The 10,747-nt window shown below is 40.0% G+C and overlaps 1 long non-coding RNA gene across 1 annotated transcript; it reads right to left on the reverse strand.

Moving 5' to 3' along the window:
• Window positions 1-6,279: 6,279 nt before the first annotated feature.
• On the reverse strand, window positions 6,280-10,383 carry LOC146587991 (uncharacterized). Its single transcript, XR_014897532.1, has 3 exons — window positions 10,294-10,383; window positions 7,206-7,370; window positions 6,280-6,311 (listed from the first exon to the last, which is right to left on the reverse strand). It is a non-coding gene; the product is annotated as an uncharacterized LOC146587991 (long non-coding RNA).
• Between the last annotated feature and the right edge of the window lie 364 nt (window positions 10,384-10,747).

Genomic DNA, 10,747 nt, shown 5'->3' on the forward strand with positions numbered 1-10,747 from the left:
CTAAAAAATCTCTAAAAGAAAYGAACATAAAGAAGAATATACTCAAAATGAGATCATCTTCTTTAACTCAAAACTGGAAGTTAGCTATCACTTCTAATTTCATCCCTTCACTTTACGATACAGTGCCAGATCCATGATCCACTGAAATTAGCAGTAACTCCCACTCAGAAGCCACTTTCCTGGTTCCCAGGGTACATGYCGTATTGCAACCCAGCTCTCTGATCCACTTTGCCATCTGGCAATCTATCAACGAAGGCAACAGAAAGTATAAAAAGCTGAGACGTGGCAAAGCACTGTGTCTTCCCTAAAATGTCAGCTGTGATGGAGCTGTTAAAAATATTCCACCTCTAGACCATTGCTCTTATTTGGGAATCATTCAGTGGGAAGTCACTTMGGTCCTTTTAAATTCTGTTATACCACCAAAATAATGAGCACGAACTATAACATAACAGAGAAAGAGATTCAAAGCAGTTAAGTAATCCTTAATCTGCAGATCAGAGTGTTAATAAAGARGTACAGAAAGGAATGCTATGCTATTTTTATTAGTGTTTTCTGCAGATAACTACCAAAAAAAAACAGGAAAATTGTCTTCTTAAGTGTGCATCCATTAAAAAAGAAGAAAAGTAAGTAATGCAATGTCAGCACTTCAATCTGAAAGGGGTACTTTGGAGCTTTTGTGACACTAGGTTAATATATCTTCAGAATTTCTATACGCCATAAGTGACAAACCCCTTAATTCATGTGTTGCATCCAACATTTTTGGAATGCTGCAYTGCATTATTTTATTTTTATAAATAAAAAGAAAATTATCAAATAAATAGACTACAAAAACAGCAGTAGCTTAGATAAAAGTGATCGTGATTTGCATTTGTTTGTTATATATAATCAGAATTAAGTCCAGACCAGTAACATGTATACTTGATGGATTAGAAGAGCCAATCTTGCAAAGCTGAAAACAATTATGAGCTAAATCAGTTGGGAGAAAGAAATTAGACAGAAAATGTGGATAATAATTGGGAAATGTTTAAAAACATTTTACCAAAGATTAAAAAAAAAAGAAAAGAAAAANAGAAAAAGAAAAAGAAAAAGAAAAAGAAAAAGAAAAAGAAAAAGAAAAAGAAAAAGAAAAAGAAAAAGAAAAAGAAAAAGAAAAAGAAAAAGAAAGGAAGCTGGGCCAGCCTAAATGTTGATTTGAACAGAAGTGAAAACAGCTATATAAATCAAAATGATTATGCAAAAAAGGCAATTACTAGAATACAAGAGTTTTAAACAGAAGATAAGAATTATAAAAAACTGATAGAGATGGAAGCAAGAAGTAAATTTTGTCCATCAGCGTTACGGACAAAAAATATTTTAGTTTTTTAATTCTAAGAGCAAAAGCTACCCTAAGTGTTCTGGCCCATTACTACACAACAGCGTGGATGTGTCAATAATACATGCAAAAAGCAGTATCTTCTGTAAATATATCTGATCTCTGTTTGAAGAAAAATCAGATAAAATCAGTCCTGTCATAAGATGATAATGTAATGTTGTCTATTCTAGCAATAATTCAGGAGAATGTTAAATAACAAATTAAATCAGCTGGTTTGGATAATGTGCATCCAACAGCTTTAAAAGAGCTGGCTGAAGAAATTTCAAAATCACTAATATTACTTTTTAGTAAGTCTGCAAACACTGGAGAAATTCCAAGGGACAGGAAAAAAAAGCCAACATTACACCAGTGTTTTTTTTTTTTTTAAGATATATGAGTAGCTCAGGCTGTTAGAGCCCTTTCAGCCTGGCATAGATCTGAATAAAATAATGTTAAAGCTTATGGAGGATTCTTTTAGCAAAGAATTAAAGGCATGTGATACAATTAATGCTAAGTAAAATGGTTGAACTGAAACTAGAACTTCTCATGAGTATTCCTAAAAAAAACCAGAGTTCTGTCCTTAGGAGGTAAAGAAAGGCAAATGTGGCCATGCATGTGTAAGACAAGATGAGACAGACAACTGTGTTCCTCCTGGGTCTCTAAAGAGCCTAAGGACAGAAGTAACAAAACTACACCAGCACAAAAACGTTCTGTGCTTAGAATAGGCCATACAAATGTGAAYAATCCTCCATGTAGAACAGAGGACATTTGACAAGTGGACCGTATGCCTTTTACAGGAGCACTTTTTCAATCCCGTGAAATTGGCAGGGTATCTTTTTGTGACTCACTTCTTAATTTCAAATGTCCTTTTCCCATTCTGATATTCAAGCAAGGTTTACATGATGTAGAAGGAGGAATAAAGGCTTTAGTAATCCTGGCACTGAAATCACTGAAGAATTTTCAGCACAGAGAGGTTTTCTATACTAACACGGTTTTGAAAGGGTAAACTGACTCCTAACCAGGTAACCTAGCTAATAATTGGGACAACTGGCTAACTGGTTAGGGTTAACTATGTGTAACATTGCCATTGATTTATGACTGTCAGGTTCACAGGTTATTTAGATGGTTCAATTTAGCACTTTTCCACAGCTTTCAATTGAACATTTTGAATCAGGTGTTCAATGGAYTGATCAATACTAAGTACAATAGGTCTCTGTACCTTTCCATAAACAAAGCTGATTTTTATAGCCTTGGCGTGTTTTAAATCTTTAACACTTTAAACCATTCAGCAGCACTCTTGCCATGTAACCATACGTTTTTCTTCACTTTCCTTAATTCGTATCAGATTGTGGCTCAGTGACACACAGAACAGCAAAATCTACCGTTCTCCTGGAGGACTGGACCCTGCAGATGCACATGCATGACACTGCATGTGGGAAAATAATTCCTTTGATCCCAGCAAGACTAGTCACATATATAACCGTGTTTAAGTGAATTAGTTGTAGGGGAAGGACAGGCATTTTGAATATTGAGTTTTGTGGTCAGWCAGGGTTTCCCTAGGGCTCAGAGGCCATAGGGAGAGTGAGGTCTCATTTGCTCTGTGTGACTTGTGTGACTTGTGCAATCTTCCCCCTGTGAAACTCCCTCCCCCCCCATAAAAAGCCTGCACCCAGCTCATGTGCACATGTCTCAGGTGCGGTAGGGTAGAGGACCAGTGAGACCCACCGCTGGCTGAGTCTGCTGCCTGGCTCAGGGAAGGGAGAGGAGAGAGACRCAGGTGCAGCCCTTAGGGCATCTCTCACGCTATACAGCCCTGCTGGATGGCAAATTCTTCCCTCGGACCACAGTGTCTGAATTAACCGACTAGACACATCATTCCCCATCACATGATCCGGCCCAGTGATTCCTTACGAATTAGCAAAGACAATTCCATTAAAAGATCTGGGGAATGAAAGCCTTAAATCACGCTTGGGAAACAACTCTGTTCTCATGGCAGTGTGGAGTTCAGAAGGTGAAGTAAGTGAAGCCCAGCTTTTTTGCTCTGAAATTCATGTTACCTTTTCAGCAGGAGTTGAAAAGGAAAGGGGTACACTCATATTCCTTCCTCAGCCCCATGTTGCTGTGCTCTCGCTCACACATGCGCACCCATCGTGTTGTTCTCGAGCAAGTGCTCTTGGTTTGGCTGATCCTCACTTGGGATTTCTCTAAAATGGAGAAAACCTGTCTGAATGAATACCCCTCAGTTGTGTGAGAAGCTGATGGRGATAACTGATGCAGTCAACACAAGGAAGAATTTAGTGTCTTGCCCCGAGGTAAAAGGCAGATCTTCCTTAAGCACTTAAATAACTACAAATGTTTTCAACTCAGAATTGGTATAAAACAATAATAAAAATAATCAGTCCATCTTCCTTCAAAACCAGTGGGAAGGGAAGGAGTAGCTCTCTGAGCCATCACCACAGTTCTGCTTTCATCTCATATATAAAAAGGCATAGAAAATGTAAGGCAGTCACACATGTCTTAAAGAGCAAGTTAAATGATTACCACAGGCTGGGATCTTTTAATATCTTTAAAGCTGAGTGTCATAGACTACACATATTTACGTGTTTAACATAGCTTTAAATAGTACACATAAATGCCTGTCATTGAACAGTGACAGCAGAATCCGGGAGATACCTTTTCTTTTTAAAAATATCCCACTTCCRTGTGGCTGTTCCACCTTGAAAAAGTGCCGTATTCAGCATCCCAGACCCTAGGCCTTGAGCACCTTGCTTTTGTGGCCCTGGGATCAGTCTCCCTTAGCAAAAGAGAAACTTTTAAAAATAACTCCAGTTTGTCTCTGGTCTCAGAGGCTATATTTCAAAGACACAGCTTTCTTATGTTCTTATGCAGTCAAAACCTGTAAAAGTGAAATGAATCATGTTTTGATTTCTGTAGGAAGCTGAGGATTATGTAGATTGTTTCCTGACAYATTATAAGGAAAAACGCTTACTGTCATACTGYAGTTATGTAGATCTGTAGCCAAATGAAAGGTTTCTACCTTTTAGCCATCAGATCCAGGCACTGGTACAATTTAACCCACTGAAAACAAACAAGAAATTTCTCCTTATGAAGCTATCCTCATAAAATAGTAACCTTTTATGAGAAGTTTGTCTGAGACAAGTGCCGTTAATAGCAGAACTGTGTGTGTCTGTAGGAAGATTTTACCTGAAATGTTATTCAGTAAATGAGAAGAACCATAAAAATATATTACAAGCTATTTCTAGAACAATCTTTTCAAGTTATTTCTGTATTACCATTTTCTTCTTTTACAAACCCACAGAAAATTTTGAGGGAAAGAAGCCAGACAATCAAGAAACAGGTTATCATCAAGAGGGAAGAAAATATGTTTGTGAACGATTTGGAGGCCCATACAACTGAGACCAAAGACGTGGGTGARGCCCGGTTTAGGTCTTCACATACTGTAAAACTATATAGCTGATTCACACCTCTTCAGAACTGCAGGCCAGGRTCAATCTTCTAACAGTGATGTTATTCTATCAGAAAAAGAGAGATTAGCTGATGACACCACAGCCATTTTCCCCTTCACATTGTCACTATCTTAACATTCACTTGCTGGAAGCACTAGGGTTAGGATGCTGCTTCTAGCGCTTAACTTACACAAGGGCTATACAGRTACAGCACTGGGCACCTTTCGAGATCAAAGAAACAATGATTCTGCTGTTAATCACATTTACGATGATGKATATGCTGAGATAAAGATTGCTAGATTATCACTAAAAGAAGAAGAGAAGTAATAGATGGAAAACAGAAATTTCCATATTCACTGATTTGAACACCCCCTGTTAAAAAAGTTCTTTGTAAGTTCACCATGMTTCTGCTAACCAGCTCACAGACAAACATATTGTATAATCAAAGCCACTGGCATTTTAGATATTTTTCAATACAGGATTTAGATGGGGGAAAAATCATAGCTATGACTCACTGCAGTGCTAGAATTGAACTTTTAAATCAAAACCTCTGTTAGACAATATTATAAGTGGAACTTTCAAACTGTTTTACTGACAGCTGCAAACAGAAATTGTTTATAGTCAATTTGAGCAATTTGAAAATCCTGCTCTTGATCAAAATTAGAATAAATTATAATGTTTATGGTTATGGTTAAAAAAAAATCCAAACAATGAGTCCTTTAAAAGTATTCGAACAGAAAAACTTTAGACTCTCAACTTTATGTGGTTGCTGATGAAGTTCACACAGTTACTTTTTCACTATTAGGTGATCTCTCAAAAATGTTAGCCAATGCCAGGCCGGCCTGTGTCCAGACAGCGATTCTGAATTTCGACTACAGTGCTCTTTTAAGGACTCTTCATTATTAACACACCACTGATAAAAAGTTACTGTCCTGCAATATCTCAAACCTATTGATGTCTGTTATAAATTTCCCCATTCTGCACTGGAATGAAAGACTCGGAGCTACACTTAAAGGAACTGAATTCCATAGTGAGGCAGCTTAACCTGACAATTCAGTTGATCCATAAAACAGTCTACACACATGGACCATATTATAGGCATTTTAAWGGTGAATAAAGCAGAGTAGTTGCATGAATAAGAAACAAAGGATGCAGCCATATCCTGCAAAGCTGTTTCTAAATGAGTACTAAGTCTTAAGATCAACCCACCACTATTCCAAATGCTCTCAGTTAAATACAAAATGACCCATATTCAAGCATAAGAAAGGACAATTCTGCTGAAACTTAGTGAAAGACCTCTGCTCTAGCAGAAATAATAGTTTATGAAATGAAATGAAACATTAGCACTTTACATAGACARAACAGCCCAGGATGAAAACCTGTGTTAAGTTCATAGCAACTTCACCCAGAAAACACCAGTCTGAAGACTCTCTGTTTTAATTACTTACCRGAAAGCTGATAGACCACAGAAATTTACTCTATAATTGCATTTTCTGGAAAACAAAGAACATTCTCAATGAAAAAATAGCTGAGGAAAAAAATTCAAGAAAGTTTTGGTGAGAAAAATCAATAGTGACTCAAAATTGCCTTAAGATTAAGAAATTTGAAGATACATATTAWTGTTTTATGAGCAGCATTAAAATGGTTCAATAAAAGACAGTATTGCTACAAAGACTGCACCTAGCAGTAAACTATTCTGGATCTTCTGCAGAGCACTGAAGATACACCAGAGCCACAAACTTGCTGAACTCAGGTCATCCCTTCATTAAGAGAGTGACTGTTTTGAGAAGTGTATAGCAAACGAACGGATTCAGTATCTGGTAAGAATATCTTGACCCTTATTTCCCACATGTCCTGCCTTCCACAATGGAATTTGTGTTTGTATTGCAGAGAGCTCAAGAATGTTAATGAATATTATGCCCACACCTCTCTCAGCGGCAAGATTTCCAAATGTGGATAGGCAACCACATGCACACATACTAATCAAACCTCCTTCTTTCCACAGGAGGCTGCTTAGAGAAATACATGATAGTAGCATTCGTGCTATGTTGCTTAGGGAATAGGGAACAGATGGAGAAAATTGAATTCCCAGGGCCTATGGCTGCTAGGGGATTCCCCCATGCCACTTAAGTCTTTGAAATAAGGCAAGGAAGTTGTGTAAAGCACGGAAAGCAAAATTTACTCCCTAGCAACTTTTCCATTTATTTAAAAGACTCTTCCAACAGAGAAAATATTTCTCCACAGCAGTTATAATAACTGCCCCAGATCTGTGGAGTGATCCCACGGTGTACTCCACGGTTGTCCTGCCAATTTCCTTTTTAGCTAAGCCACAAAATGATGGGATGTCAGCCATGAGAGAGCATAATATTCTGATGTTCGGCACTTACGTGTGGAGAATAATAACTGGTCCTTTCATTGATTAATTGCTCCTTTTTATGCTTGTAGGGAAAGGGTTGGGTTACAGATTCCTCCTGAACAGGGACAGGTAAGCGGAGCCCAGAACTTATAAATCACTCCAGCCGCAGAGGTGCTCAGCAGCTGTTTGTACGAATCTGTAGTGCAGTAGAAGTTAATTGCGTTGTTGTTAGTCACATAATCAGAAACACACAGGCAGTGCTTCTTTACAGAAAACAAACTTATTTTGGCAGTAATAAGTGCAGTTATTATTCATGACAGTCAACAACTGGATTCAATCAATTCCCTTGTTGAACCCTGGGAGGCTGGCAGGACACAGTGAAATAGCCTAGGGTTCAGCAGCACCAAGGCTTCATTGAAGAGTGGCTGTCCTGAGGCTGGTGTAAGGTCTACAGATGCAACAGTCAACTCTAGACAGCCTACTGCCAAGCAAGCTGCTGCATTTTTCACTGTGAGCAGCTGGAAATGCAAAYGATGAGGATGGGGCTGAAGACAAGCTAACAGGTACCAAAGTCTTCTCTTTAAAGCCTATCTACTGCCATGGGTCCCACTTCCCTCTCTCATTTGCTCTCTACTTTCCAGGGAATCACTAAGAAAATAAATGAAGATAATTTTTAAACTGTGATTTGAGCCAYGGCAGAAAAAAAAGTGACCAAACTAGTGTTGGAGGCCCCTTGGCTAACACAGCACTTAGCTGTTCTTTTGCTGACTTAGCTTAAAAGACTAATATTTGTATTTATTTTAGGAAAACATCAAAGCAGCATCCTCCCAATCCTGACTCTAGCCTCTAGGCACTACAGTGACTACTATAATAACAGCTGTTTTTTGGTCTGTCTGAGCCAATAACGCTGAATTTACTCCCTGAAATAGGAGTTTAGTTTCTCTAGTCTTTCCTACTCTACCCTATYCAGCCATAGACTAAAAGGCAGTCTCATCCCTGAAACTGAAGCTTGCAATTTAGAGTCACGCAAAGATTCATTTCGTTGCAAGTACCAGTAGGGAGCTGGAACGGGGTGGCAGTTGCACTTAGGATTATTCAGTTGTTCCTTCATTTTATAATATTACAAATATTGCACAGGAGGAGAGTGAGGAGGATAAGCCAGTGTATAAACTGAGATATAAACTCTCCTCTCTCTTCTCACTAGCACAGGTCCATCCATTTCAGCCCCTAAGAGCRAGGCCAGCCCTAGAGAGCCGCCGAAGGAAGGCAGAGCAGGCTGCGTCGGACCCGGGCCGTGAATTGGAGTCACGGCCCGTCTAAGGGAGGCACCTCGAAGATTTCTCCCTGTTTTCAACCAGAAAAATCTCGCCGTAGACCTTCAGTTGGGCTTAGCTCCAGCCAGGATGCCCAAGCAGTTGCCTCCCCATGTACATGCCCAGTTTAGCAGTTAAAACTAGTAGTAGATATATATATATATATATATATATATTTTTAACCAAAGCCAGTGCAAGTCTCAGCTTGAAAACATAACACCCCCCCCACCAGAAGGGGGGAAGGAGCTGAGGTGCATATCGCAGCCGTGAGCAGTGCCTGCACGTAGGCACCACGTTTTCTGCACGGACACAGCGTGCAGCTGAGCTATGCAACCCATGGGGCAAACAACACCTGTCCCACCGCCCGGGACAAAGCAGGGGAGTCACAGACTGAGAGCCAGCCCTCGCACACCAAATTCRGGCAAACGCAGACAGGCAAACATTTCACGAAAGGAGACAGGCAGCATTTAACCTTATGGCTGTCTCGGCGCACAGGGAACTTTTATCAGCCCAGCCCGTGTTGGGCGCACCCTGGCACAGGCTTCTCCTGGCGCTCCGCACCAGCAGGACAACATGGTCCAGGCGCAGGAAAGAGGAGCTGCGGGGGCAAAGAGAGGAGTAACAGATGGTGMGAGGAGTTTGGCTCCATCTCACACGCACTAACCCAGCGGACAGGAAAATTAAAGTGCACCGCAAAAAGGTACACAGAAAAGGAGGAGTTTAAATTACCTCTTCCTTCCACAAACAAGGAGGGAGAGGAGAGACACACTGTGCCTCTCTCAGGTCTGACTCCTCCCCTGCATACTTCCTGGGGCAATGCAGTTATGTGCTTGCCTTGCTCAGGCTCACTCCAGGTAAGCAGCCATTAGTTTTCCGGAAACTCTCTAGCAGTGATATGGAAAGTGGTTAAATTTTTCTGTCATTAGGATTTTATGTATATATAAATATATTATGCAYGCAGACCCACACAGAGAGATACCTATGTATGGATGTATGCACACTCACATACCTGTGCAGCTTCATAAAAATTAATAGATCTARTGTCACTTTCTGTTGCTGGTAGAATAGAAAGAAAGAAGGGGGAAGTGTACAAATTTAATAAGCTTAGATATAATTGTCATGAGTAAATGTTAATGCATAGGGATGAACTTTTTTTTTTTTTTACTTTATACATATTAATAGGTTCTCTCTTTGAGAAAGAATGACATCAGACATTGATAAATTTGACAGAAGTGAAAGGAAAAAATGGTAGCACTATTAGGAACACTCCTGAGGTGGTATAGCGCGGTGTCTTTGATACATCAGCCTTCAGTCTCTGAGCACATTCGTATTAACTCACGTGTATACCCAGAATTCAAATGAGCTTCTTTAGATGCTGACTTTCAGCAGCAGTCCCACCAGACATGCTGGAATAAAACTCACAGTTTCAGAGTGTGGTACAGTATAATTTCCTCAGTACAGTTTGTGCCTACTGACTCTCTCAGCAGATTAGAGAAAGAGAGAGCGTAGAGCAGATCATTAAAGAGCCACACAAGGCTGAAGGGTAAAAAAAAAATCTTCAGCTGAACACACAGCTCCAAGTACAGACATCCTCCTGTGCGAAGAGATCGGTGCAGGGCTGTGTATTTAACAGCGCTAGAAACAGAGGGAGGACAAATTGCTTGAAATGGATTCACTTAAGGGCAAACGAGGGCTAACCATTGATGTCTGAATGCCTCAGCGCTGTCTGGCGCGGGGTGCACTGCCACAACGTGGATGCTCTTTACAGCCCCCTCAAGAAACCACTGTGCAAACATTTCTACRTACCGGCGCGGTGGGTGTTGCGCTGGGCACATCACACCAGGACTGAAACCGCCTGTGAATCTTCCAGCATACCCCGCATAGGCAGCACAGGACCTAGGACTCGCAGCGAGCCTAGAAATAAATAAAAGGCTGAAGTCATACATCTTTTCCTCATTAGCCCATTGCTTTTAAGAACTAGACGTGGGGGAGGCTGGATTTTTAAGATGCAGGTTAATACTACTGACACACTTTTCTGAGCAGCTTCAAACCAAAAAAAAAAAAAAAAAAAAGGACGAGAAAAAAGTTAATGGAAAACGAATGCATGAAGAGAAGAAACAGAGGAGTAAATGTGTGTGAGATAATAAGGATATGAAAAGGAAGGAAAGCAAATAAGGAACGGGAAAAAAAGCAAAGATAATAAATTGTTAAGTAAGTGGTAGCCACAAAGGAATATAGCCTGGATAGATTGGTCTATTCA

This window comes from Rhea americana, unplaced genomic scaffold (genome assembly GCF_003343005.1).
Source record: "Rhea americana isolate MKP2758 unplaced genomic scaffold, rheAme1 scaffold_55, whole genome shotgun sequence".
Lineage (NCBI taxonomy): Eukaryota > Metazoa > Chordata > Aves > Rheiformes > Rheidae > Rhea > Rhea americana.